At 47.3% G+C, this 26,263-nt stretch overlaps 1 pseudogene across 1 annotated transcript in view; it reads left to right on the top strand.

Annotated features, from left to right (window-relative positions):
- The first annotated feature begins 10,033 nt into the window (after positions 1 to 10,033).
- LOC144098246 (SEC14-like protein 2) overlaps positions 10,034 to 26,263 on the top strand; it is a 144,921-nt pseudogene continuing 128,691 nt past the window's right edge. The window contains exon 1 of the transcript XR_013307147.1: positions 10,034 to 10,190. The product of XR_013307147.1 is annotated as an SEC14-like protein 2 (transcript). The remainder of the gene's footprint in view (positions 10,191 to 26,263) is intronic.

Below are 26,263 nucleotides of genomic sequence, written 5' to 3'. Positions count from 1 at the left end.
ATATCCTCGTTCCTGTTAGCAAAGTGCTTGACCTTGGACTTTGCCTACAAGGGGTCAAAAAGGGCCAGCGGGGATTTACACCTCGAACTGCGTGACAGCGTCCAGTACTCAAATCTCGCAAACATTGTGTCGATAGGGGAGGTTTCTGTTTCTGTCACTTCACTCCGATCTCTGAATACTGCCCGAGGCGTCATCTCTGAAATTGATTTTGTTCACCCGTCTGAGAAGGAAATGCTTGAAAGGGTTACTGACCAAGCTGTCATAAATGTTCAGCGGATAAAGATCGGGAAAGATAACAGGGAAGTAGACAAGAAACACGTAGTCCTCACTCTTAACACCAGTACACTGCCTGAAAGAATTCAAGTCGGCTACCTGAAATTAAATGAAAATAAAGACAAATAATCCGTCTTTCTTAACTTGAATCTTCTGGTTTTTTTTTATTATTTTGCTCTCACGGCTACTGTTCAGTCATTATAGTTCTTTATTTAATGTCTTTTAATGAATTTTATACGACCGCCGATTGCCCGTAGAAATGATTATTTGTGCGTTCTAAGACGGATAACTTTTCTAAATGTAAACATCAGCGCCTTCATGTGCAAAGGATTTTTTAGCTGGCCGGTTAAATTAGGTTGAGGTACAAGCCAGAGTGGGTTCAAATACTCCATGGACTTTCTTTCTACGGGACATCGTCAGCGCGCATTACCAATAGCGCTCTCGTCTCTTGCGTATACTTGGTGTTTCACCTAAGACGTTACAAATTTTAAGGCGAAAGCCTTTAATGGCTCTTGCTCGCGACCATCCGTGCGTCCTTCCGCTACGCTCTTCAGCAACACGTATAAAAGGCCTTTCTGCACGATGGGGTTCGAACCATCATCCTTCCGTTCTGCAGCCGAGCTTTCTAACGACTAAGCTACTTCCTACCAACTCATAGGTAATTTTTCGTGTCTAGGACGCTAGAGAGAGTTTGCGGAAAGGCGTCGAATCAGACTGATGCCTCGCAAATGCCCTCAAGTGTCTCCAGCATATAAGATTCAAAAACAATTGTGTTCTTAATCAACATCTTAAACACACATCAGCGACACAAGCAGCAATACCACGCTAAAGGCTTTCGCCTCACCGCACTTTAGGTCATCAAAGTGGCCCCCTGAAATTTAAAAAAATGGTGTTTTTGAGTTAGAAGAGCACTTTTTAGGGCTTAGCATTGCCAGCGGTATAGTACATTAGAATACAGAGAAGACGTGCTAACTAGAACGCTGGTTAAACAATACTAAAGAGCTAACTTTTTAGCTATTACTGTTCGGCTATTACAGCGGACCGCACATAGGCATGTTGCCTTACGCTTCGTTGTTCTGCTTTGCACAGGTTTTTCTGCTCGGTCCGTCCAAACTGCTTCTTCATCAGGATACCGCTACAGTCGACACGTGCCTTCAAGATTATTTGACAACAGATGCGGGAGATTTCATTTCCTGGCGGAATGATTACCTTCTTCAAGCACCGCCCCCGTTCCATGTGACCTGCCCGGACCTTCGTTTAAAAGACCGACAGCCAGGCTTCAACTTCAGTGGGCACAGCGGACCGCACATAGGCATGTTGCCTTACGCTTCGTTGTTCTGCTTTGCACAGGTTTTTCTGCTCGGTCCGTCCAAACTGCTTCTTCATCAGGATACCGCTACAGTCGACACGTGCCTTCAAGATTATTTGACAACAGATGCGGGAGATTTCATTTCCTGGCGGAATGATTACCTTCTTCAAGCACCGCCCCCGTTCCATGTGACCTGCCCGGACCTTCGTTTAAAAGACCGACAGCCAGGCTTCAACTTCAGTGGGCACAGCGGACCGCACATAGGCATGTTGCCTTACGCTTCGTTGTTCTGCTTTGCACAGGTTTTTCTGCTCGGTCCGTCCAAACTGCTTCTTCATCAGGATACCGCTACAGTCGACACGTGCCTTCAAGATTATTTGACAACAGATGCGGGAGATTTCATTTCCTGGCGGAATGATTACCTTCTTCAAGCACCGCCCCCGTTCCATGTGACCTGCCCGGACCTTCGTTTAAAAGACCGGCAGCCAGGCTTCAACTTCAGTGGGCACAGCGGACCGCACATAGGCATGTTGCCTTACGCTTCGTTGTTCTGCTTTGCACAGGTTTTTCTGCTCGGTCCGTCCAAACTGCTTCTTCATCAGGATACCGCTACAGTCGACACGTGCCTTCAAGATTATTTGACAACAGATGCGGGAGATTTCATTTCCTGGCGGAATGATTACCTTCTTCAAGCACCGCCCCCGTTCCATGTGACCTGCCCGGACCTTCGTTTAAAAGACCGACAGCCAGGCTTCAACTTCAGTGGGCACAGCGGACCGCACATAGGCATGTTGCCTTACGCTTCGTTGTTCTGCTTTGCACAGGTTTTTCTGCTCGGTCCGTCCAAACTGCTTCTTCATCAGGATACCGCTACAGTCGACACGTGCCTTCAAGATTATTTGACAACAGATGCGGGAGATTTCATTTCCTGGCGGAATGATTACCTTCTTCAAGCACCGCCCCCGTTCCATGTGACCTGCCCGGACCTTCGTTTAAAAGACCGACAGCCAGGCTTCAACTTCAGTGGGCACAGCGGACCGCACATAGGCATGTTGCCTTACGCTTCGTTGTTCTGCTTTGCACAGGTTTTTCTGCTCGGTCCGTCCAAACTGCTTCTTCATCAGGATACCGCTACAGTCGACACGTGCCTTCAAGATTATTTGACAACAGATGCGGGAGATTTCATTTCCTGGCGGAATGATTACCTTCTTCAAGCACCGCCCCCGTTCCATGTGACCTGCCCGGACCTTCGTTTAAAAGACCGACAGCCAGGCTTCAACTTCAGTGGGCACAGCGGACCGCACATAGGCATGTTGCCTTACGCTTCGTTGTTCTGCTTTGCAGAGGTTTTTCTGCTCGGTCCGTCCAAACTGCTTCTTCATCAGGATACCGCTACAGTCGACACGTGCCTTCAAGATTATTTGACAACAGATGCGGGAGATTTCATTTCCTGGCGGAATGATTACCTTCTTCAAGCACCGCCCCCGTTCCATGTGACCTGCCCGGACCTTCGTTTAAAAGACCGGCAGCCAGGCTTCAACTTCAGTGGGCACAGCGGACCGCACATAGGCATGTTGCCTTACGCTTCGTTGTTCTGCTTTGCACAGGTTTTTCTGCTCGGTCCGTCCAAACTGCTTCTTCATCAGGATACCGCTACAGTCGACACGTGCCTTCAAGATTATTTGACAACAGATGCGGGAGATTTCATTTCCTGGCGGAATGATTACCTTCTTCAAGCACCGCCCCCGTTCCATGTGACCTGCCCGGACCTTCGTTTAAAAGACCGACAGCCAGGCTTCAACTTCAGTGGGCACAGCGGACCGCACATAGGCATGTTGCCTTACGCTTCGTTGTTCTGCTTTGCACAGGTTTTTCTGCTCGGTCCGTCCAAACTGCTTCTTCATCAGGATACCGCTACAGTCGACACGTGCCTTCAAGATTATTTGACAACAGATGCGGGAGATTTCATTTCCTGGCGGAATGATTACCTTCTTCAAGCACCGCCCCCGTTCCATGTGACCTGCCCGGACCTTCGTTTAAAAGACCGACAGCCAGGCTTCAACTTCAGTGGGCACAGCGGACCGCACATAGGCATGTTGCCTTACGCTTCGTTGTTCTGCTTTGCACAGGTTTTTCTGCTCGGTCCGTCCAAACTGCTTCTTCATCAGGATACCGCTACAGTCGACACGTGCCTTCAAGATTATTTGACAACAGATGCGGGAGATTTCATTTCCTGGCGGAATGATTACCTTCTTCAAGCACCGCCCCCGTTCCATGTGACCTGCCCGGACCTTCGTTTAAAAGACCGACAGCCAGGCTTCAACTTCAGTGGGCACAGCGGACCGCACATAGGCATGTTGCCTTACGCTTCGTTGTTCTGCTTTGCACAGGTTTTTCTGCTCGGTCCGTCCAAACTGCTTCTTCATCAGGATACCGCTACAGTCGACACGTGCCTTCAAGATTATTTGACAACAGATGCGGGAGATTTCATTTCCTGGCGGAATGATTACCTTCTTCAAGCACCGCCCCCGTTCCATGTGACCTGCCCGGACCTTCGTTTAAAAGACCGACAGCCAGGCTTCAACTTCAGTGGGCACAGCGGACCGCACATAGGCATGTTGCCTTACGCTTCGTTGTTCTGCTTTGCACAGGTTGGTTGTTATTCTACTACAATTAGAAGTGATTGCCGCGGTCTTTTGGTCCTGCCGTGCCCACAACGATGTGTCATCATTGCCCAAGACGTGTTTTGTGTTTGCGCGCTGCTTTTATGTGGTGACATTGAATGTAACCCTGGGCCTGATAATTCAAATGAGGACAGTACAGAACTATTAAAGCAGTTGCTTACAGCTCATTCCAAGTTAACAGCAGAGATTGTAGCACTCAGAACACAACAAGTAGATTTGGAAAAAACAATATCTGACTTAAACTCTCGCTTTGCGGATTTTGAAAAACAAACAGAACGTATTGATAATATGGAACGCACAATTCACGCCTTGCAGTCGAAACTGGTCTATATGGAAGATTACAGTAGACGTTCCAATTTAGTCGTTTTTGGTGTAAACGAGGAACCAGATGAGACAGAATCTGATCTAAAACAGAAGGTTCTGACTGAAATTTTCTCGGAAACACTTGATGTCCATTGCACTTCTGTCGGTAGAATTCATCGTTTAGGAAAGAACACGGTCAACAGGCCTGTGATCATATTTTTTCAGGATTACAATGAAAAGCAAAAAGTCCTTAAAAACGCTCACAAGCTAAAAGGAAAAAAAGTATCTATTCAGAATGACTACTCGAAGGAAACCCTCAGGAAACGAAAACTATTATGGGATAGTACTAAAACTGAGAGACAAGAAAATGAAGGTGACCTTAATCAATGATAAATTGCTCGTTGCTGGCCAGATGTTTTCGTGGGATGATACCACTAGCGCAAGAGTGAAACTGCCATCGAGGAACACACGAAAAAGTGAATGACGTAGTGCGCGGATCCAGAAGGAATTAAGACTTATTAACATTAATGCGCGGAGTATAACCAACAAAAGCGAACAGCTTGAGGCACTTCTTCTTGGGTACAATCCACATATCGTCATCATTACGGAGACATGGCTTCGCGATGAAATAGATAACAAAGACGTTTTTCCTCCAACTTATCAAATCTATCGGCGTGACAGATTATCAAGAGGTGGTGGAGTGGCGGTTTTAGTTAAAAACAATATTCATGCGACTTTAACTCGGCAAATTGATGACCATGAAAGCATTTCCCTAAAGCTATCTTTTAGGGGCCGTTCCATTTTTCTATTTGCTGTTTACCGAGCTCCAGATTCCCCTGCTCAGTTTCTACGCGATTTGTCGGAACACATGTCATCATTCAAACATAAAAACGTAGTTCTTGTCGGTGATTTTAACTTACCTAACACTAATTGGGAGTTGGCCTCATCTAATTCACGACATTGCGCAAATGCTGAGCACTTATTTGATATTATGCTGTGTCACAATTTGAAACAGGTAGTCGGACAACCTACACGTATTCATGGCTCATCTGCTTCCATTCTTGACCTGATTTTTGTGAACCGCTCTTTTGAAATGTTTTCAGTTTCGATCCATCAAGGACTATCTGATCATGAGTTGGTGTATTTCACTTGCGATTTCGTCGCTGATAAATGTGCCGTACCGTCCAAAACCGTACTTGTAAAAGATTTCTCACGTGCCAGGGATGAGAGTGTATTAGATTGTTTAGATCTGTGTCTCAGCACCTTTGTCGGAACTGACACATCTGATCTCTGGATCAAGTTTAAAGACATATGCACATATTGTATCAACCAATTTATTCCATCAAGAGCTAAAAAAAGTGGCAAATCTAATCCCTGGATTACGCGAGAAATCTTGCATCTCAAAAGAAAACTTAAACGCTTAAGAAGAGCCCGTGTCCCTCACAACATCATTCAAATGAAGCAGGCTTCTTTGAACAAAGCTGTTGCGGCTGCTAAGCGACATTACTTTCAAAACATTTTGCCGAATTTCATTCGTAACGCTCCTCAGAAATTTTGGAATTTTTTAAGCAAAGAAAAAAAATCCCTGCCTGCGATGATGCATGAGGGCACGTTGCTCACCAACAAAAAAGATATTGCTGACAAGTTCAATTCATATTTTCACAGTGTCTTTTCCCAATCTGCAAATAATTTCACAACTCGTGATTCTTGTTCCCAGCCTGTGCACGATCTCGTATCTCAACCTGGTATTTTTGCAATGCTTTTGAATCTTAAAACAAAAGCAACTCCTGGGCCTGACGAAATACCTAATTCATTTTTACATCGTTATGCTGAGATGGTTTCGCACTTTCTTGCTATCATTTTTCGTGCTTCTCTTTTGTCTTCAAGTCTACCACCCGAATGGAGGGTGGCCCGTGTCGTTCCCATACACAAAACAGGTGATACCGCATTCTTTAATAATTACCGTCCCATATCGTTGACCTCTTCATGCTGCAAGCTTCTTGAACATATCGTAGCCAATTACATTAAAACATTTCTCGATGACAACAACAAATTATCGGCTTTCCAGCATGGTTTCCGCAAAGGCTTTTCTACGGTCACCCAACTTACATCCGTAATTCACAATTTCGCTCAAGTTCTGGACCATTCCGGCCAAATAGATGTCATATTTCTAGATTTTAAGAAAGCTTTTGATTTAGTTCCGCACAATAAGCTTATCCATAAACTAGAAACTATAGGTCTTCCTTCTTTTATTGTTAATTGGGTTGCGGCTTATTTATCTAATCGATTTCAATATGTTAGTATCGATGGTCATTGTTCTAACAAACTTCCAGTCACTTCTGGTGTCCCGCAAGGCAGTGTCCTTGGGCCATTACTGTTTCTTATCTATATTAATGACATTACAGACATCATCTCTCATCCTGTTCAAATTAGGTTGTTTGCCGACGATTGTGTTTTGTTTAATGAAGTTAAAGTTCAAGACGACCAGATTTTACTTAATCATAACCTACACAATGTTAGTGAATGGTGCGTTAAATGGGGGATGGAACTAAACGCTGACAAGACAGTATTTATGCGGATTACTAATAAAAGAAACAGTCATTTCTTTTCATATAATCTTCCCACTCGGCACCTTTCAGAAGTCAAAGAATACAAGTACCTAGGAGTAACACTAACGAATAATCTTAGTTGGAATAAACATATTGAAACCGTATGCTCTTCTTCATTTCGCAATCTCTGTTTTCTTAGGCACAAGTTAAAACTAGCTCCCCCTAACGTTAAGCAATTGGCATATTACACCATGATTAGACCAAAACTTGAGTATGCATGCACTGTTTGGGATCCTCACACAAAGACTAACATTAATGCCCTTGAAAGAATTCAGCGCAAAGCAGTTCGGTTTATATTTTCTAAATATCGCACCACTGACTCACCATCTGCTCTGTTGCTTCAACATAATATACAGTCCCTTGAAACTCGGCGTAGAATACTAAGGTTAAGATTTCTCTTTCTATTGAAAACTAACAAACTGTCAATGGCCCCCGATTTGTATCTCCAACCGATAACGTCCAGGTCAACAGGAAACAGGCACACTGAATCGTTAAAACCTTACTTTGCCAGAACTAACATATTCAAATTCTCTTTTTTTCCCCGCACCATTACCGAGTGGAATCAGTTACCACCATCATCAACAGTTGACGTTGATGCCATTGAACAGGCCGTTCATTGATTTTTGTTTTGTGCTTTTTTGTATTGTGTTTATTGTGCCCCTCCTGCCAGGGCCCTTCACTGGGCCTGCAGTATGTCCTAAATAAATAAATATATACTCATAGGTGTGTAATCCTCCTTCTGTCGGCTGTCTTAAAAGTCATCCTGCCTTAGAAGTCAGTGAGGTGGCTACGCCGAAGGTCCTGAATGCTGATATCATTTAGCTTTCCTTTGAGTTCGCCTACGAAGCCACTAGTTCTCTCTAAGCTTCTACTTCCAATCGAGATCAAGCTGTGTGGCGTTTGTTAACTAGCCCACCATCACCGTGGCAGGCAGTTTTGATGTGCACTGTATCCGGAAACGGGGGCTTTGTTATATGATATTCTTTGTGTGTGAGGCCATGAAACTAATATTTTCTCTGACAGCAACTGACAGTCCTCCCATTGGTAATAGTTGCCTCAGCATATAGACATATGCTGTGTCGATTATGCATGTTGCGCCTTGCTTTCGACGGCCATGCATGTGCTGGCTCCGCGGAAATATCTGCCTCCAATTTTTTTACGTGGGAACACACGTGAAGAACAGTTACTATATTTTTTTTGCCAATGTTGCGCTTTGACTGCATTTGGAAACCCAACAGTTTAGTAGTATACTAAGGGTGAATATCTACTTGTGACTCGTTGGCCTTCCTTAAAGTTATATTAATAGGATAAGCAAGTATCAGCAATTTAACCATCTAATTCGACTCCGAAGTTGCCGTTTGGTTGTCGTGCTCACTACAAAGTCCCACCCCCCCCCCCCCCTTTTTTTTCTGGCGAAAGTAACTTACCTCATTTCGGCAACGCTTCTCCTACCGAGGCGCAGCTGGGTGGCACTGCCTTGTCAACATCTGCCTAGAACCTTCTTGTTTCTGTGACAACGAGTATATCCTGGCTCATTTTGGAGTTCCAGCACATCTATAGTATTACGCTCACCATTATTATATATTTATTACTTATTTCAACATACTGCTAGCCTCACGCCAGAGGATGTTGCAGGAAAGGGAGTGCAAAAATGCGTAAATTTTGGTTACCCGCGTGGAACGACAAACTTTTACAATAAAAACATTAAAAGAGACAAAAAGCAAATAAGTCGAAATCTCGGCGTTCACTCCCAATCTAGGTTTGGGAGCCGTCTAAAAAGCACATAAAGTTGTGCAGGTAACAACATCTTTCGGCAGCAGGCTCCAATCTCGGGTGGCTTGGGGAAAGAACTATTGCTATGAACTTTGTGTTCGTGCAAGTGCTTACTATGCTTTCTTGGGAGAATTAAACTGCTATGAACAAGTATGAACACACCACCACCGCGTGCATTGCGATCCTTCCTATACGTAGTATGGGTCGTAGGAAATATTTCACTATCGCGTATGCTGTTGTCCAGCCATGACTCCGTTTTAATTACCACATGGGCATCTGTTACTTCCCGGAGCGAGTGAAATTGGTCAGTTTTATTTTTTAGACTACGGCAGTCAACGACAATGCAGACAAGTTGATGGGATTCCACAATCTATCTCATGCCTGCAGTTCAAATAAGGGACGTGTATTCCACTGGGCCCGCCTCGCCACACTTGGGCACTTCTAAAAGAAAGTGAGTTCGTACCTGAAGTACCCTGCAGAGGCCCAGCTATCGTTTCGTGTTCGCAACATCCCACAATCCATACGAGTTTTGTCTGTTGAGATATTCAATTAACACCCCTTGTATATTTGTTTTATGAAAATTAAAGTCTGAATGAAAATAACGCAATCATAGCCGAGTGCTTTCTCTAATTTTTCAGTTACTTTTCTTGGAAGTTCACCACTGTAACCAGTTACGTTTCAGATGGAGTAATTGTAACCGGTTACCTTAAGTAGCTGCGTGTTTGCCCACTGACCGGTTCGACCAGTGTGCACGTATGACAAAAGGAGTGCAACGAATTCGACGGTGTGCGCAACGCCGGGCGAGTGACGCCTACAGCAACGACGCCTTCGGACGCCAGAGAAGCGCGTGTTTCACACCGGACGAAGGCGACTGCCCTGTGCTTGTGCTGACGCCCTTTGGCCCTACTCCAGCGGCACTACGTTCGCAGTGTAAACACCGCAGGGAGTCCTCCGCGCAACCATGCCCCGAATCGTTTGAAAAACCGGGCGCTATGTCTGGGCACCCTCGAGTGGTGCTGTGCGTAGAGGGGACACTCGCAGCTTCCCAGGCGGAAAGAGAGAGCCGACCTTGGCGTCGGCGCCTCGGGGCCCGATCCACGCGCTCGGTGTGCCGCCGCTCTGAAGGCCGCCAACAGCGTTGCGGCAGTCACTTCTGCGGCGACGCGTCGAGCAGCTACAGCAGCCATGAGCGGCTACGTCGGCGATCTCTCGGCCGCCCAGCAAGCGGCGCTCAGTCGGGTGAGTGAGCACCGATTGAACGCAACGTCACTTCTTGCTGCTTTGGACGATGTTGTCCACTAAACCCTCGGATATTTACGCTTTAGAAGCCATCTCTGAAACTCGCAATTCTTTTTTTTTAACTCACAATCATGAGCACCGTTCCATGAAGTTGAGGCGTTCATTCGGAAAGTGTTTCAAATGGCTGGGCATTTGCCTACAGCTGGAAACTTTCTAGAATTTTGTAAGGGACCAGTCAGTGAGGCAAGTCGCTCTGCCCGACGGAAATTATTCCAGCTCAGTTCCCAGCTGGCATGAAAACCGGAAACTGTTTGAAATTTTCGGAGACTCTTACTGCTGCTCTCCCTTGGGTGCCCTCCTCTTCGCTCCCCGCCATTGCATCTAAATTGCGAGTTGCTTACATCGGCCTCGCGCTCGCTGTGCTCCTGCTCTAACGGGCACAAAATAGCGCTTAGCAGTGCTTTCAGGTGGCCTTTTTTTTTCTTTCAGCGAAATAAGAATTTTAGGGCAGCTCCCCAAAATTTACAGTTTGCAAGCAGAAAATTTGCAGAAAGAGCCGGTGGTGGTGGTGGAAACTTTATTAGACACAGGGAAGTTTAGGACACGCAGGGTCCTTGGGCCCCCGCACGGCCCCACTGCACTCAAACGTTCATGTCCCGGAGGCTCATGACGCTGGCTGTCTCAGCCCTCATAACAAAGGAAAGGAATTCACTTCGGGCGTCATAACTATTTCCGCAATCTTTAATCTTGTAACTGTCCAAAAATGTCATTTGTAATCCGCCTATTCCAGTTGCATTACTTGGACGCAGGCCTAGAGCCAATAAATTTTTGGCTGGCGTGTTGAAGCATTGCGCACTACTCCAGGACGCGTGATACGTGCTCCGCGATTCATATTTGCGTGGTAAATAATTTATCATTGCCTTGTTTGTAATGAACGACTTCGGTTTCTGCGCGCCTCTGTGTGCTATGGCGTCACGCACAGGGAAGAGCAGGAACCGTGGTCACGTGGACACCAAAAGTTGCGATACACGTACGGACTGCTGCGTCGTCTGCTCTCGCACACATGCTGTGCATACCGGCGCCTTTTTAAATGTCGCTCGGCACTGCTGAGCAATTAGCCAAGCGGGCTAGCGACAACATCGAGTTCTGAAGCTAAGCGGCTCGCTAGGCTCAGCTGCCGTATGCACACGCAGCGTTGTATTTAGCTTTGCCGCACCACGCCGATCATCGGCAGACGACAGTCGGCCTCACATTAACGACGAGGCGTCGCACTGTCCGTATACCGACCAAAACCTTCCAGGACTCCTGTGCTGACGCTATATAGGGGTACGCCGTTTGGTGCGCGTCATCAGATGCGACTCATTAGAATTTTTATTACAGGATTATTTAATTAGAACGACAATATAGACTGATGATTAGCATCAACAAACACTGGCTTTCAATTCTGAGAAGTTTGACACCTTTGAACGAATTATGTTCTTTTTCAATGATTTCTCAGTTACACACTATAAATTTTCTTAATTGGCATCATCAAGCAATGAATTTATTCTGAGAATTTTGACACCTTTGAACCCTCTTTTCTATTTTTAATTTCTTTGTTGAATACGTTAATTAATTATTTCATTAACTCCTCATCGCCTATCACACACCAATCAGCCATAACTCACTAGAACAGCAAATTACCATGACACGATACCTTTTACGCAGCCCCCGATTATTTCCGACACGCGGTGCCGACTAAGAGATGGGCAAATGCCCCCATCTTTGCTTTAATTCCTCCCTCACCCTCACTTTTGAATTGATGGCTCTCCCTCGCCCTCAGATCGTCGGCCCTCCCTCACCCTCGGTAACAGTCGTTTTAAAACTCGAGTTATTTTCTGCAATCGGCAACATCTGGCGATATGACTGAGTAACAAACGTATAAGACAAGCTTTCAAGGCACTATTGAACAGGTGCTAGATGATTGTTGTTTTGTTTGTGCGTGTACGTGTGTGTGTGTGTTGCTTGAGCTAATACGTGAAACAAAACCGAGACAGTTACCAGTTTATCCCGAAAATATAACTCTACCTTTACTTCTGGCATGCACTGCATGCGTTACATGCATGGATGTGTCCTGCACTGATAACATTTCATTGTTATCAAATGCACTACTGAAATGACTCAGCGCGTTGTTGTGTCTGTGTACAAAAACTCGTGTACGCCAAGAATATCTAGAGATCAAAGCAGTAGCGTTTACCACGACAGTTTCTATAAGTGCTAAGCGTCTGATGACGCTTCCACACGCACGGATGGAAGGTGATGAAGACCACGCTTTTAAACTACAGCGTGAGAGACCGGCAGTTTAACAGGCGTGAACGCGGGTGCGTGACAAAGACGACAACACAGCAAGTGCAGCTCGAGAGTTTTGCAGTTCCTACAGGCAGGGTGTTAAGATCTCTCCCAACTGATTGTTCATCTGAGGGAAGTGTTTGGACCGACCGAATTTAAACCGGAGTGGCACTCCCTCTTGGTGAAGTGCTCAGCCTTACCTCTCGTGAAGTGCTCTGTTGCTTTTATGTTTTTGCGATGTGTTTCGTGGCGTTTCCTGAAAGCTCTTTAAATAATTTAGTTCATTAAATATATTGTTACGTGGTGGCAAGCACGACATGATGACAGAATGAAGATATGATTTAATGGCTCAAGGGCCTAGCGCGAGCATTCCGTCCCGCGCCACTGCACTCTTCTTCGTCTTCATAACATGACCCCGGTCCTCAGAGCGACCGTCCCGATCGATTGCTTGAATTACGAATGGTGAGATGACGATGAGGATGATCAGGAAGGATAGAAGAAGATGAAAGGCTTGCCACAAATATGAAGGAGATGATCTGGTGGACGGTTGCCCCCGGAGCTTCAGGCCCAGCGGTCGGTCACCCACTGCCGAAGGTCAAGGGTTGAGGGATCGCCGCACAGCCTGGGCGGGGGTGCCGTCTTGGTTCGGGTCGTAGTCGGGTCATCGTACGTCAGGTCCTGGTCGTCGTGTCTTGTGTTCGGTGCTGGGGACGGGGCGGGGGAAAGCGGCTGGTCGGTTCTGGTCAGTTCGAGCTGGGGTTGAGCCGGGCGGCGGAGCCCAGGTCCCCTCGGCCGACGACGAAGGCGAGCAGAAGGCGGCGCTGCTCCGGGGACTAGGATGACGATGAGATCCCAGCACCTCCACCAAATGTTACGTGGTGGCAAGCCAAGGAAAGCACGACATGATGACATAATGTAGATGTGATTTAATGGCTCAAGGGCCTAGCGCGAGCACTCCGTCCCGCGCCACTGCACTCTTCTTCGTCTTCATAACAATATTATACCTTCAAGCTAATAAATATCGTGCTTTAAAAAAAAGCTGTGGCGATGACATACTGGTCTGAAGAAGCGGCCAGCAGAACTAATTTTTTAGCGCCGCCACAGGTTCGCGTCCTGCTCCCCAGCTATGGAGTTTTTATTTCTTTAGTGCTTTGCCCCAGAGCTATTCCGGCTTTCTGGTGCAGTGAGGCTCTCATGTTGTCGCTTAAAATAAAACATTACTCAGGCCACTTGAAAATCCAACGGGTCGCTAAAATGCAGCATCTGGGCTGAATACTGGTAATCACTAACTCCCGAGTCTGGTTCGAACGGTTCCTGGGGTTGTCATTTTAGCGCTTTAGCGCTTCCACTACGCCGAAAAGCGATTGTCTGTCTTTCCGCAGCCTGCTTCTAGCACGTTTGCTACCTTGGTCACGTGACGCTGTGACGTCATTTCAAGCTGCCCACCGGATTGTGAGCAAACTGCCCACTGTGGCAGTTCAATTACTTATTATTCACGAGAGATGCCTCAAGGAAAACATGGGTCTCACAAGCCCAACCGATGGCAACACCTGCATTCACGGGGCAGTGGTGCCTAGCTTTATCGCGGCACCTCTGCACCAGGAGCCGAATCAGGACTTCCAGGGACCTGAGAATGTTGAGAATGGCCAATTCTACAACAGTACAAGTTGAAAATGATGCAGTATCACGCAAACTTACATCATATGATATATCAACCAAAGTAAGCCAGGCAGGTAAGCAAAAGTATAGAAAGTAAAGATAAACTATTCATAACCAGGGCTAATGGTGCCAGCGCACGATAATTTGAGGTTAACCGCTCGCTAAACTGCCCGTATTTTTTTTACTTGCACGTCTACGCATTACCTAAACGCTGAGTGTCAATTCCCTACCGTGCCTGCAAGAAATTTGGTTCATAAAACCGTACAAGGCAAGATGGAGCGAGCTATGAATGAGACGAAGGTGGTTAAGGTGCTGTTTTATTTCCATGGTAAGAATAACTGCGCTTGTCTTTGGCCACCACACTTGGCACTGCTTTCCTGTACTGCAATTCCTGCGAAACTAAAAAATATAAAGAAGATAGGACTGTACTGAACTACTCGCAGTCTGAATGAAAAAGAATCTAAAGCAACGCCGCCAACAGGCTTCGATTTGAAAGTGGAATTTCGTAGCAGCTTTTTTTTTGTGTGTGCTGCAGCCAGTTCTTTGAAACCTCATTGAGCTAAAATCGGATTTCGTTCCGGGAAATAAGGCTTAGAGCTTGGGAATTGATCAGCTTTAATAGGTATAATTTCTACATGTTTTACTCTACACTCTGATCATTCGGGTTTGATAATAAAGCAGTTGTCTGCGGTACCATGGCTCCGGTTTTACCGGAGGCCAACAGCACTGCCATGCCAGTGCCATCTTGTTAGCGCACTATACAGAGTGCTCCAGCCAAGATTTTACCCATTTAAAAAAAAATAGGCTTTTGGAATCAGAATAGTGCTTTTCTGAGCAATAGCACTGTCAGCTGTGTGGTGCCTCGTGGCGACGGAGAAAGCGTGCGGCCTTTCGTGTTCGCCTTGTGTACCTCTAGACTGCAGAAACTACGTCTTCTTCGGAAATTCGCTTTAAAACGTGAATTCATAACGGGCTGCACAGACAAAATAGTTAGCCCGTAGTACGGTTTGAGCCACCATCCTCGCCCCCAGACAGTGAGTCTTGCCCTCCCTCACCCTCAGATTATCATATCTTGCCCTCCCTCGCCCTCACCTCATCATGTGTTTCCTCTCTCACCCTCATCCTCACGAATTTTCATGCGCCCATCACCCTCACCTCACCGAGTGAAATCCTCATGAGGTGAGGGTGAGGATGCCCTCATGAGGGCTCACCTTCGTGAGGATGCCCATCTCTGCTACTACTTCGCCGACGGCTTTTCGACCGAACCCGTCGCTGTCTTCACTTCGCTCCTTCCCGCGCAGCCGTGCCACGAGACTGCTCCGGGTCTGCTGATTTCGATATCTGCTGTTCGATTTTTTCTGATGCTTGTTTAACACAGTCCGCGTATTCCCTGACTGGATGCTTCAACACAATTTTGCTCGATTCAGCATTTACCGCGCGAGTACGGAATTCCTTGAGAAATGCGGCCATGACGACGACTGCACTTCAGCGCTAGTTTTGTTTACATTGCTGCTATATAGGCAGCAGTTGCGCGTTAGTTGGGCATAAAGTGCAAAGCTACGTTTACTTAGGATGAACAATCTCGTCTTTTTTTTGCGTCGGTTGTACGTTTACTTGTTTATGCAGGACGATAACTAAGCAAGAATCGACAATGAATGCTAGCGCCAAACTATAGGGAAAGCTGTTGACAGCAATGCTAATACCGGGGCCAGTTGGTTGATCATTTTGCGAACGAATGCGCTAAAAGCGACACACGACACGTCACACGTGTGTGTGTGTTGTCTTCGTGTGTCGCTTTTAGCGCCTTCGTTCGCATAAAGCTGTTGACACCGCATAGGTGCGGCGTTTCTCGCTCATTTAAACTGTTTTCGGTGTGTCTAGTGCTTAATTTCCAATTGCTTCATCTGAAGTATTTTCGGCGCCCATTTGCAGTAACTAAAATGGCTTAATTTGTTGTGCACAAACGACGCCGACGAGTGCTGCAGCTCTAGTGGGCAGACTGGGCCATACCGCCTAGTAGTGGCGCTTCCCTCTTGATGTGTATGCGTCCTTGGATGTAAACAATCGGCGATTTCACGTCACCGTTGTCTAAAATGCGCTCGATGACAATTTGTATTCGCTAGAACTTGTGAACTCGCTCTGAACAATCGCCGACATTGTACATGCTCCATGGCACACGCGAACCATGTGGACTCGCTAGGCCTACTCGTACCTACTGCCTACTGATTAGTGTCGGAGGGCGGACATATAGTAATAGCAGCGGGGTGAGGCTGACTATACCTCCCAGAGGCCGCGAATTAGATGATGAGGACCAAAGAAGGCACTAAAGGGGGGAGTGGTCTAAATATTCAAAAATGCGTGACATAGTCATTTCGTTCACCGCAGAACTGGTCACATGACATAAAAATTGGAGAACGCTTAAGCGTCGCCTTTAAAAGTGGAACGCGACAGCGTGTTGCAGTACTACCGGCGAGTCCACGGATCGCTATCGCCCGTTAGGCGCGACGCCTTGCCCGTTAGACAAATCGCTCTGCTGCGTACGGTGAAACGGACGCGTGGAGCGGCAAACCACGTAGGAGCGCTGCCAGGCGCCTTGCCGAAACGCGCGGGACTCAAGTTGCAGTCGTGGTTCGCCGGCACATCGTTCTCGACAAACCCGATGCCCCGAAAGCCAGCATAGCTTCCGCGCCGAACGAACCGGCAGCAAGCCGGAAGCTTCGTGGTGAACGCGCATTGGACGTGCTCTGCGATGTTCGCTGTTCACCGCGTGATTCCTGCGTGCCCGCACGGCCCCACTGCGCCCGAACAAGACGAGCGGGAGGCGCTGCCGTCGCGCGCCATCTGTTGGGGCAGTGGCGTACATTGCGAGGAGGAAGAGGAGGGATTTTTGTAGCGTGAGCTATGGACCTCCTGCATGTTTGTAAACAAACGAGGTGGCGCTGCAGTCGCTAGCGAGCTCGTGGTAGGCAAAAGGTCGGGGAGTGGCGTCGCGCATAGGTGTTGAGCACGGGTTTTCAAGGCTTGTAGGCGCGTTTCCAGTTTCTGCGAATCATAGCAATGGTCGATGCTTCCAACTTGGTAATTTGTTGAAGTACACGAGCTCGCGTTGGCCACGTGCGGCCTATAAAGAGAAATAGTTTGCCACTGTATTGTATATATGGTTAGTAGTAAACATGTAGAAAGCGTTTCTGCCGTTTATTTATGCGCTAGGCATTGAATAAAACAAGTTTTGACACTCTGCACTAGCCGGAATGATTTTACTTCGGGACAATAGTGAGGGGAAGTGCTGGCCTTGTTTGGTCGGAGCAGACATGCGCTCATCGTCTGCTGACATACGTACGTGTCGCGCTGTGCGAAAAGTGGTGATAGCGTCGTGTCCCTAATCTCCTCTTTCTCGCTTAGCGCTGTTTTTAGCCGCATGACCACGCACCAGCCAGGCCGACTTGTCCTCTTGTTAAGCTCGTCGATTTGGTGAAAATTTTTGATTTCTAGAATTATTTTCTTTCCTAGCCCTGAAGTCTAGTTTCGTGACGAAAAATTATAGCAAAATATTGAGTACAAATTTATAAATTACGCTTTTTAGAAGTGTGGTCGTAAAAAATTGTGAGGTAATTTCTTTGATTTCAGTGCCGCATTTCTTTGACCAAAGCGAAAGCGAAGATGCCACAAACTTTAAGGTTCGTTTTGTGACCTCTCACATTTTCTGCGACTGGATCACTCACCTTCATAATTCGCATGAAAATCAAATGATTCCATTTGTGGCAAACTATTCCTGAGACGTTGAGGAGCGTAATAAATCTCTCGATTTTTTTCCCTACACGTGCAGTACTGTGTTAGTTATTTCTTGTAAGAAACGTTTTCATGTAACTATGCATGCATAAGTACTGATCATATAGGAAAAGAACTAATCGCGTCATCGTACAGAACAGGGCTTTATGTACATGCTGGCATAAAAAAACTGTCGCACTATCTACTCAATTATTTGAGACCTTGGGGGGACTTGACGACGGTGTTAATTATAATTACCCAGAACTGCACCAGGTATAGCTATAAATAAAAGGAATTACTGAAACTAGCGTGGGAATTTCATATTTGCAACAAGTTTAGTTACATATCGCATGCATGAGTAACGAAAACACTTTTCATTGCCACGTCCCCTCTCAATCTCGCCACGTGTCAGTTAGTAGCACGCCTGCGGCTGCTTCTTTCCAAACAAGCTTCGCGATCATGTACTACCTCATGAAACATGACACATGCATGATGCAATGAAAAAGCATATGGCGTTTAGCACACTTAAGGTACGCTATTCTAAGCACACCAACGCGACCACGCAAGATTGACACAACTTACCAGACTTCTTTCTACTCGAATGAAATAATTACGACGTCATATCAAGAAACAGTTTCAAGTAAATATTAAATGTCATAAAACGCGCCATTAAAACATGGGGTGCTATTAACAAAAAAACGCATTCCTTGGGGGCGAGTGAACCTGTCGGCGCCCGTGCACTCCGGCTCAAGGTGATAAGTACGTGTGCAGCTGCATATGTCTTTTTTTTTCCTTCAGAAATTATCAGCCTACTATCCTGAAGTTAAGGTGAATGAACGCAGTAACTTACATGCTATTAAGTGCATTGAGTGGCAGGGCCTATCGACTCCCAGACTTCGCGCTTTACTACCGTGGCCCAATGTCTGTTAGCCAGTTTCCGAATGCGGCATTTATGCGCGAGAAACCTATCGAGGCTAATTTAATATTTTTTATGCTACTACGCGGATCCAGTAGTGACGCAGCTGGTCAATACATGCTGCTTCTGCAGTGCACAGGCTTGAAGCAGCCGCCGGTAGCTGCGGTAGGCACGGGCAAGCGGAACCTGTTTTGCCTACCATGCGAAAGTCGCTACTAACATCAGCGCCACCGCATCTTCGTGACGTCGCGGGGTGAAGGAGGTCCATACTGGCCGAGGTTGAGCCATAAAGTTTCTTACTGTTAACTAGAGGGAAAGCTGGCGGCGCTGCACCTGGACCTCCATGGGCGCGCAAAGCATCATGTGGCGATGAGCTACTTGGTGCGGGACAGTAGGTTTTTTCATGAACACAAAGTGGCGTTATTGAGATGTTCCATTCCGTATCCACGGCGCGCTCAGCACGCCGACGACTTCGGCGTAAAAGTAGTGTGCAAAAGCCACAGTGGCGAAAACGCAACAGCACAAGACGCCAATATAAGGTTTTTGTTTCCCGAAATGTCGTGGAAAAACCTTTTAAAATTTTGAAGCTACATTTTTTAGGCGCATATATATATATATATATATATATATATATATATATATATATATATATATATATATATATATATATATATATATATATATATGTGTGTGTGTGTGTGTGTGTGTGTGTGTGTGTGTGTGTGTGTGTGTGTGTGTGTGTGTGTGTGTGTGTGTGTGTGTGTGTGTGTGTGTGTGTGTGTGTGTGTGTGTGTGTGTGTGTGTGTGTGTGTGTGTGTGTGTGTGTGTGTAACCGCGCCTGTTAAGCACGAAATATTGGCTTTTGTGGTCTGCAATGCTTAGCCAATAGGAGAGCAAGCCGTTGCTTATTTTGAGCAAAATTTGCATGTACATGCTTTTCAGCTCGTTTGTTACGATTTATAGAGCGGATATTAAATGATAGGGCATTCTTAATTATCGAACAACGTTTTTCTTTATTTTATGGCCAAAATTTGTCATTCTGCAGTCGGTAGCTCTCCGCCCCATGATGCTTAGAGCGCCCATGGTGGTACAGGTACTCTCGAGGAAGCTCCATGCAAACTCCCATAGGTGGGCGCCAGCTTTCCCTCCGGTTAATAGTAAGAAACTCTATGGGTTGAGCAGTTTCGCGTGTCACCTGGAGAGCCGTGCTGCGCATGCGAGAGGAGCAGTGCCGTCGCACTGCGCACAGCTGGCAGGCCTCGCCGGTCTGCGCATTCCAGAGGAGTAACGTCATAGCCGCGGCAGACACAATGGCGCCGGCGCGTGCCCAGCTGTGCGCCTCCGTTGCGCAGTAGCCAAGTCTGACGCTGCGCCGGAGCCGCTTGATTGCGCCTCTCATTTTGTGCGCATTCGCAGAGGTATCCGTGGGGGCACACATATAGCGGGGCGTTTGCCAGTGTGGTATAGCCACGGAGAAGGAGAGCGAAATTCCTGCTCAGCGGCTCAGCGTAGCTCACACTACGTATATCCTGGCATAGTCGAGCTAAGCCATTGATCATTTTTGTAGCGATAGCTACATAACGCTAGAATTTCGAGCCTTCAGCGTGGCGACACCATGGCCACCCTGTGCCACCCTGTGGCGGCGCTGCCACGCTGTCACGTGGTTGGTCACGTGGTGCAGAGAAGCGCCGGCGGCGCGACGCCGAGGCTGAGCACGTGGTTCGTCACGTGTTTGGTGCGTGACCAAGTTCCACTCTGGCCAGCTGTAGCTATAGCGTCCCTCCAGGTTTAACTAAAGCTAAACCACCGCCAATTTTTTAGCTCACGGCCGACGCCGACGACACCTGTTTTTCTGCGACACGGGGCCCTTAACGCTGTCGCGTCCAAAATCTGTATCGTGCCCCTATTGCAATGAACCGTTCCTCCGATCACATGCGGGACGAAACGTAAGTTAGTGCCGGACGCAATATCTGCGCGAAGATGCTTCGACTGCCTTTTTGGGGTAAATGTAGTCAACTTCCTGCACCCTCAATGCCAAAGAAGGCAGTAAATAGGAAAAACATTCAATATGAGTCATATAAAGGTTTCTTCCACCGCAGCACTAGTCACATGACTAAAAGCTGCATGTTGTTCCTATTGCAATGAACCGTTCCTCCGATTATATGCGGGACGAAATGTAAGTTAGTGCCGGACGCAATATCTCGGGAAGATACCTCGACTTCATTTTTGGCGCAAATGTTGTCAACTTCATGCACCCTCACGGCCAAAGAAGGCAGTCAATAGGAAAAACATTCAACATGAGTCATATAAAGGTTTCTTCCACCGCAGCACTAGTCACATGACGAAAAGCTGCATGTTGTTCCTATTGCAATGAACCGTTCCTCCGATTATATGCGGGACGAAATGTAAGTTAGTGCCGGACGCTATATCTGCGGGAAGATACCTCGACTTCGTTTTTGGCGTAAATGTTGTCAACTTCATGCACCCTCACGGCCAAAGAAGGCAGTCAATAGGAAAAACATTCAACATGAGTCATATAAAGGTTTCTTCCACCGCAGCACTAGTCACATGACGAAAAGCTGCATGTTGTTCCTGTTGCAATGAACCGTTCCTCCGATTATATGCGGGACGAAATGTAAGTTAGTGCAGGACGCAATATCTGCTGGAAGATACCTCGACTTCGTTTTTGGCGTAAATGTTGTCAACTTCATGCACCCTCACGGCCAAAGAAGGCAGTCAATAGGAAAAACATTCAACATGAGTCATATAAAGGTTTCTTCCACCGCAGCACTAGTCACATGACGAAAAGCTGCATGTTGTTCCTATTGCAATGAACCGTTCCTTCGATTATATGCGGGACGAAATGTAAGTTAGTGCCGGACGCAATATCTGCGGGAAGATACCTCGACTTCGTTTTTGGCGTAAATGTTGTCAACTTCATGAACCCTCACGGCCAAAGAAGGCAGTCAATAGGAAAAACATTCAACATGAGTCATATAAAGGTTTCTTCCACCGCAGCACTAGTCACATGACGAAAAGCTGCATGTTGTTCCTATTGCAATGAACCGTTCCTCCGATTATATGCGGGACGAAATGTAAGTTAGTGCCGGACGCAATATCTGCGGGTAGATACCTCGACTTCGTTTTTGGCGTAAATGTTGTCAACTTCATGCACCCTCACGGCCAAAGAAGGCAGTCAATAGGAAAAACATTCAACATGAGTCATATAAAGGTTTCTTCCACCGCAGCACTAGTCACATGACGAAAAGCTGCATGTTGTTCCTATTGCAATGAACCGTTCCTCCGATTATATGCGGGACGAAATGTAAGTTAGTGCCGGACGCAATATCTGCGGGTAGATACCTCGACTTCGTTTTTGGCGTAAATGTTGTCAACTTCATGCACCCTCACGGCCAAAGAAGGCAGTCAATAGGAAAAACATTTAACATGAGTCATATAAAGGTTTCGTCCACCGCCGCACTAGACACATCACAAAATTTGCATGGTGTTTCTGTTGCAATGAACCGTTCCTCCGAGTATATGCGGGACGAAACCTAAGTTTGTGCCGGACGCAATATCTGCTGGAAGATTGTTCGACTGCGTTCTTGGGGTAAATGTAGTCAACTTCCTGTACCATCAGGGCCAAAGAAGGCAATCAATGGGAAAAACATTCAAAATGAGTCATATAATGGTTTCGTCCAGCGCAGCACTAGTCTCATGACATAAAATCTGTATGGTGTCCCTATTGCAATGAACCATTTATCCGATTATATGCGGGACGAAACGTAAATTAGTGCCGGACGCAATATCTGCGGGAAGATGCCTCGACTGCGTGCTTGGGGTAAATGTAGTCAACTTCCTGCACCATCAGGGCCAAAGAAGGCGGTCAATGGGAAGAACATAAAAAATGAGTCACATATAGTTTCGTCCACCGCAGGACTAGTCGCGTGACGTACCGAAAAAATGATGGTCGTATTGTGTAGCGGACCGAATGTGAATTAGAGGTGCTTCGGTTCCGGTATTGGTATCCACTGTTCAGGGATAGAAGATGTTCGGGTAGCGATAATGCTCATATATGCGCAACCGGTTATTCTTTACTTTACATCCTTAAATCGCTGCGGGTCCTTATGTCCCTGCTTGCGCAGTGGTGCAGCGGTTAAGCGATAGATATAAATAAAGAGCTAGGCCTAGCCCGAGCGCGCCTCTGCAGCTAAACGCCACTTCATCGTTTCTTTTTTACTGAGCGCAGAGGCCGCGCGGTGCACGTTGCATTATCCCGCCCCCCTCTATAAGAAGCATCGGCTCGATGTGAATGTGAAATGAACTATGGTAGAAGAAAAGAAAAAAATAGGGATGGCGGTGAACTATACAATCCGTGTTAGTTAAGTTAGGAGGCGGGGAAAGTCAAGACCGCAACTGAAAGAGGACAAGGCCGCGGAACACAGAGCGCGAACGCTGCGCTCAGCCACATGAAAATTGCGGTTTCAAGCGCTGCACGATTTCAGGCCGCTGACGCCTGGAGCCAAGTTTCATCAGGGACAACTTCGTAGTTGACGCTATAGAAGCGGCGCAGGACTTTGTATAGGCCGATACACCTATGAAGAAGCTTTTCGCACGAGCCGTTGCAGCGCACGGGGGTCCACACCCTCAGCTGGTTGCCCGGTTCATAGTGCACGTCCATGTGCCGAAGGTTATAGTGTCGGCCATGAGCGGATTGCTGTCTTTTGGTGTGCAAGCGGGCGAGCCTACGGGCTTACTCTGTTCGCCCCACGAAGTGGTCTGCGTAACGTGGGACCGCTTCATTCCCTCGTAAGGGCATCGCGTCCATCATGCGGACTTCCCTGCCATAGACCAGGTGGAACAGGGTAAACTTGGTGGTTTCTTGCTTCGCAGTGTCGTACGCAAATGTGAGGTACGGCAGGATCTCGTTCCACGTTTTGTGCTCAACTTCGATGTACACCGAGATCTTATCCGCCTATGCTTTGTTGAGCCCTTCCGTTAGGCCATATGTTTGTGGATGATACGCTGTGCTTTTCCATGGTCTTTATATGGCTAAGCGTTCGGACGTCCCACACGAGCCTTGCCTCGGTTAGTAATGGTGGTCGACGGGGCGCCGTGTCTGAGCACACTATGGTTCATAAAGAAGTGAGCAACTTCGTCGGCAGTACCACGCGCAAGGGCTTTCGTTTTACCGTACCTGTGGCTGGTCGGCGACAGAGTGAATGGCCCCAGAAGATCCGCGCCGTCTTTGTCGTATGGCATTCCGGGTGGCTCGATGCACTGCAGCATGCCGGGAGGCTTGAGGGCGGTTTTTTTTTTTTCGCCGCTGGCACTGCCGGCACGCCCTGACGTAGCTCTTGACGCTTGAATTAAGCCGCGGGCGGTAATAGCTGGACTCGGGATAGCGTGCGACTGAAACCAAGGGGGGCGGAAGTCGGTCCGTCATGGCAGGCAAGGAGGACTTGGTTCCGGAGATCAGATCGTATGACGAGCAGGCAAGTTTACGAAGTGGAAGTAGAGTTATTTTAAAGCACCCTACTCCGGAGGCTGAACGATGGTAGCCCACGGGGTATTGCAGGGTGCCCACCTCCGAGATGGTCGATGAGCAGCCGCAACTCAGCGTCGGCACACTGTCTGGAAACGAGGTCGGACGTGCTGACTGCTCCGAGGAAGCTATCGGCGTCAGTGGTGTCTTGTGGAGGAGGTTCAATAGGAGCACGTGCGACAGGCTATGAGCGTCGGTGTGTTTCCGGCCGGACTTAGAGGTAATGGCGAAATCGAATTCCTGCAGGCGTAATGCCCAACGTGATAGGCGGCTGCAAGGATCCTATAAATTTTTCAGCCAGCACAACGAGGAATGGTCGGTGGCGACACGAAATGGTCTCCCATATAGGCATGGGCGGAACTTAGCGGTTGCCCAGACTACCGCCAAACGTTCTGTTTCGCTAGTCGAGTAGTTAAATTCAGTGCGCGGCTGGTGCAGACGATTGGTTTGTCGACACAGTCTTGACGCTCAAGTAGAACAGCGTTGCTTGCATCCACGCATACCTCCGTGTCGGCATGGTCATCGAAATGTGCCAGGATCCGGGGCGATTGGATCCGGCGTTCCATCTGCTGTTCGCTGCCCCCAAAAAATGATGCCTCATTCCGTGTTAGGAGCGTCAGAGGGCTGTCGAGCTGGGCCAAGTTTTTAATGAAGCGACGATAGTGGGAGCATAGGCCCAGGAACCGTCGTACTGCTTTCTTGTCGGTGGGGGCCGGAAAGTCAGCAACGGCAGCAAGTTTCTCAGGGTCACAGCGGATTCGGCCACGCTATCGTCTCTCTCGATGGCAGAAACCAAAGAAAATTTCAACCCTCATAGACAAAGTACCACCACTGACTGAGTCGGCTGAGGTCATACCCCTGTTGCATGTCAATTTCGGCTAGTTGTTTCCATCTGCCGTTCAACTCATTCTGTGGTCCCGCGAGGGCCATATGTCCCCTTCTCTTTCTTCTTTTCTTGACATTATTTATTTTTTGAAATTTCTCTGTGCTATATTTCTTCTTTTTTTGCATTCCTGTCAACAAGCCTTTCCATCTGGTCCTCCTATGGGAAGCTCATCTGGTTTTAGCGGCTCGCGTGTCACCATGTGGAGCCACTTTGGGCGGTCTCAACCTGTTCCGCCTCGTCCGGGCCATCTTTCGGAGTCGCACGGGGCCACACATACGCGGACAGAGGCATACCGAAACACATATCCCTTCTTTTGTTACGCCCCACCACGCTTTTTTCTTCTTTGCTTTTCCCTTTTTCTCTGCTTTTGTTTCTCTCTCTCTTTTCCTTTTTTCTTGTCGCAGTAGCCGCGTGCGCACCCAGCCCGGCCTCCCTCTGTCGCCTCGCGTGTGCGTGTGTGTGTGTGTGTGTGTGTGTGTGCAGTGAGTTCACGGGTACGCGACGCGCCACCTTTGCTTCCCTAATATGCCATAGGTGTCTGTTGTGTTCCGTTCTCCCGGCCGCCCCCTTCCCCCTTTTTCTTTTCTTTACTTTTCTTTATTTATTTTCTTTTTCAACCTTCTGTGTGTCAAGTCCCATGCTATAAGAACACGCGCCCATGCACTGTATGGCCACTCTTGAAAAAGATCGGTCCTCCGATCGAAACGTCGAGTAAAATAAAAATGTTTCCTTAAATGAAGCGTACACTTCGATGTGTATATATATATATATATATATATATATATATATATATATATATATATATATATATATATATATATATATATATATATATATATATATATATATATATATACCCACACACGCGCGTCGTCTAGGCAGGTTCGCACAACCTGGTGGGCAAATATGTAGGCTGACACAAAGCAGGCGTCAGTCAAACACGCCGTCAAATACACGACGGCTAAATGCAA

Source organism: Amblyomma americanum, chromosome 7 (genome assembly GCF_052857255.1).
Source record: "Amblyomma americanum isolate KBUSLIRL-KWMA chromosome 7, ASM5285725v1, whole genome shotgun sequence".
Classification (NCBI taxonomy): Eukaryota; Metazoa; Arthropoda; class Arachnida; order Ixodida; family Ixodidae; genus Amblyomma; species Amblyomma americanum.
The sequence above is the reverse complement of the archived record's forward strand: the minus strand, read 5'-3'. Positions and strand labels throughout refer to the sequence as shown.